Source organism: Tupaia chinensis, unplaced genomic scaffold (genome assembly GCF_000334495.1).
Source record: "Tupaia chinensis unplaced genomic scaffold, TupChi_1.0 Scaffold000186_1, whole genome shotgun sequence".
NCBI classification, from domain to species: domain Eukaryota; kingdom Metazoa; phylum Chordata; class Mammalia; order Scandentia; family Tupaiidae; genus Tupaia; species Tupaia belangeri.
The window spans coordinates 997,133-1,001,212 of record NW_006159661.1 but is presented as its reverse complement, the minus strand read 5'-3'; the positions used below and the strand labels follow the sequence as shown (position 1 = coordinate 1,001,212).

Here is a 4,080-nt window from a genome sequence, read left to right as displayed (position 1 = left end):
GGCCCTGGCGTTGTTTAAACCCACGGGGTCTGGGACTCGAACCATAATCTACTACGTGGGAGTCCAGCAACATAGCCATTATGCCATCTGCTGGTCCCAAAAGAATACATTTAATACCACAGGAATATAATCATTTATATCCAGACCTTTAAACCCCAGAACAAATTATTTATTTTCTTCACTCTAAAATTGTAAGGTAAAAGGCCTGGACCCAGTGGCTTAAACTCATGCTGGGCGCATGTGCATGCATGCCCAAGATTCCAAGAAGAGAATGGAGGAGAAGGGATCACAGCATGACCATCCCCCCGGGGGATGATTTCTTGCTTTCTGTCTGTCTCTCTTTCTGGCAAGCACATGCACCCTATAGCAAAACCTCTCCTAAAAAAAAGAACCTTCATATTGTGTAAACTTCACTACCACTATCTCCAGAGCATTTTCATCTTCCTCAACTGCAATTCTGTATCTGTTTTTAATAAGTTTCTATAAGTGTTGCAGATACCTTAAGATGTTTAAAAGTTAGTATTTATAATATAAATATATTAATAAATTATAAGAAGGAAATCATGGGAAAATCTTAATGTTATACTGATTTTTATCTGTAGGATATCATAATAAATATGAAATCATAATTCTACAAGTTAGTAATAATTTAAGCTTCTTAGCTCATAAGAACACTATTTGAGGTTCTTAAATAGCATAGCATATTTACCAGATCCTGTTTGGTCAAGCTAAGTGCCCAGTTGATTTGGTTAGTTCGTTCATGTAAACCACTTACCATGAAAAGGTTGATCAGATTATTTATTCATTTGACAGATCAGCTCAGTAAAACTAGAGCTAGAAATAATGTTTAGAGAACCTTCAGAGCCTATATTATGTTACCTGTAATCCCTTCAGGAGTACTAGTCCTTTATTCTTTGGAGAGAGATTTGCTGGTTGGAAATTAGATCTAAAGTCATTCAATTTCAACTCTGCAAACTAAAATGGACAAAATGAGATAGGATATACTTGTTTTTCATTGATTCATCAAATATTCATCAAATTTTTTTAATGCGTATTACTGTTTACCATTAAGTTTTTGCCTCAAAATTAAACACTGATCTGCTCATTATTATAGTTATTTAAAATAGCATGACTGTGGGGCCAACAAATGGCATGGTGGTTAAGGTGCTGGACTCCCACATAGCTGACTGCAGTTCAAGTCCCAGACGTGGTGGCTTGCTTTCTCATTTACCCTTTGTCTCTCTCTCTCTGGTCAAATTAAAAAGTAATAACAAATGGAATTAAATAAATAAATAAATATTGTTTTAAATAGTATGACTGCATTTATCAAATGATTTAAGTAATTTTGTTGAGTCAACAATTCAAAAACAAAGTAAAATTTCTTGAACTAGAGGCTGATATTTATGGGTAGCAATTCCAGAAAACTTCTAAAAATGGCAAGTAGAGTCATTAGTGCAAAGAAACTGTTCTTCCCATTAAATGTTTCTGGGATGCCTTCTATGTTCCAGGCATTATACTAGGCATTAGAAAATATGATGATGAACATAATACATATATCATCTCAGTTCTCTGGGACTTTATAGTCTAGTTGACATATATGAAACATATATAATGACTTTTTTAAAAGACATGGAAAATATGGGACCAGCAGTTAGCGTAATGGCTATGTCGCTGGCCTCCCACGTAGTCGACCACAGTTTGAGTCCCGAACCCGGTGGCTTAAACTCACGCCTGGCACGTGTGCGTGTGTGCCCAAGATCCCAAGAGGAGAAAGGAGGAGAAGGGATTGTGGCATGGCCATCCCCCCTGGGGGGTGATTTCTCCCTTCCTGTCTCTATGTCTCCCTCTGTCTTTCTGGTGAGCGCACGCGCCCTATAGCAAAAAAAAAAAAAAAAAACTCTAAAAAAAAAAGATATGGAAAACATACCTCCTTCTTTTTAGATTTAATTTTATTTATTATTATTTTAATTTGTTTTAGGGCATGTGTGCCCACCATAGACAGATGGAAGTAGGGGGAAGATAAGATGAGAAAGCAAGCCTCCAGGTCCAGGATTTAAATTGCAGTCAGCCACGTGGGAGTTCAGCACCTTAAGCACCACGCCACCTGCTGGTCCCCAAACATACCTTTTTAGGGGTCGTCAGTGAAGCTACAGAAAGATATACATTAATAAATTAGCATTTAGTGTGGGCCCTAAGTATTGGGTTGTAAGAAAAGTTATGCATTTTTGCAGCAGATGGTGCTAGTTCATATTTGGAAGTATTAGAGTCATTTGCATCTATGCTAATGCTATGTTATTTGACAGCTGACAGTTCTAGCTTCATTCTAAAAAAAAAAAAAAAGTTAAGCAATTTGGTTTAGTTTTGGAAATTTTACACAGGTTGAAGATGGAAGACCAAACTGCATTTCGCCATATTTTACTGTTTTACTTCCATAAAGGCAAGAACACTTGTCAAGCTTATGAAAAGTTGCATAGAGTTTACAGTGACAATATTCTATAAGAATGTCAGTGCCAGCGATGGTTTATCAAATTCCGTGCTGGTGATTTTTTTTTATTTTTTTGAGAGGTTTTTGCTATAGGGCGCGTGCGCTTGCCAGGCAGACAGAGAGAGACAGAGAGACAGAGAGCAGGACATCACCCCCAGGGAGGATGGCCATGCCGCAATCCCTTCTCCTCCATTCTCCTCTCAGGATCTTGGGCACGCACACACACGCACCCGGCATGAGTTTAAGTCACTGGGTCCGGGACTCAAACCGCGGTCGACTACGTGGGAGTCCAGCGACATAGCCATTACGCTAACTGCTGGTCCCCATGCTGGTGATTTTGATCTCAACGACACTCCTTGGTCAAGGAGGCCCACCAAGGATAATGACAACAAAATAAAGGAATCAATCAAGTCATGTTACACGACAGGAGAAATTGTAGAAACATTGAACATCCATCATTCAAGTGTTCACAACCACCCAAAGAAGCTGGGATATGTAAGGAAGTTTGATATTTGAGATCCTTGTAAACTCAGAGAAGTTCATTTGACAGTGCATATGAACATCTGCAATATGCTTATTAAACATGAGGAAAATTATCCTTTTTTGAAGCAACCCGTAACTAGTGATGAGAAGTGGATTGTTTACAACAATGTAGTGTATAGTCAGTCAGGTAGGTGGTGGGGTCAGCAGCTACAACAGATAGGTACTGACATGATGATTTGCCTGAAATGACATAGAAAGCAGACATTCATCAGAAGGTTGTCCTCTCGGTGTGGTGGGATTTTAAAGGTGTTATGTTTTTTGCCCTGGAGTGATTCCGTCCTGCGTGACTGTTTTTGGGAGCTGTAGTCGTTGACCTCCGTCTACCTTCTTGCCCACCCAAGTGCGTGCCACCACCCTATGGAAGATTAGATGGACATGGACATGAGCCCCCTGAGGCCCCAGAACTAATTTTTCGGTTGTGAACTAAAGGCTGACAAAGATTATCACTTTAAAGTGGATAATGATGAAAATGAACACGAGTTATCTTTAAGAACGGTCAGTTTAGGGCTGGTACAAAGGATGAATTGCACATTGTTTGCTGGTACAAAGGATGAATTGCACACTGTTGAAGCAGAGGCAACGAACTATGAAGGCAGTCCCATTAAAGTAACACTAGCAACACTGAAAATGTCTGTACAGCCAACAGTTTCCCTTGGGGGCTTTGAAATAACACCACCTGTGGTGTTAAGGTTGAAGTGTGCTTCAGGGCCTATGCATGTTAGTGGACAGCACTTAGTAGCTGTAGAGGAAGATGCAGAGTCAGAAGAAGAGGAAGAGGACGTGAAACTCTTAAGTATACCTGGAAAGCGATCTGTCCCTGGAGGTGGTAGCAACGTTCCACAGAAAACAGTAAAACTTGTTGCTGATGAAGATGATGATGACGATGATGATGAGGAGGAGGAAACAGAAGAAAAAGCTCCAGTGGAGAAATCTATACGAGGTACTCCTGGCAAGAGTGTTCAAAAATCAAACCAGAACGGAAAAGACTCAAAACCATCAACACCAAGATCAAAGGTCAAGAATCATTCAAAAAACAGGAAAAAAAAAAAAAA

At 39.6% G+C, this 4,080-nt stretch overlaps 1 protein-coding gene and 1 pseudogene across 4 annotated transcripts in view; both read left to right on the top strand.

Annotated features, from left to right (window-relative positions):
- Nucleotides 1-4,080, top strand: part of RNF17 (ring finger protein 17) — a 153,871-nt gene that overhangs the window by 107,628 nt on the left and 42,163 nt on the right. The gene's annotated exons all lie outside the window — the stretch shown is intronic.
- LOC102478274 (nucleophosmin pseudogene) lies at nt 3,386-4,068 on the top strand (annotated as a pseudogene).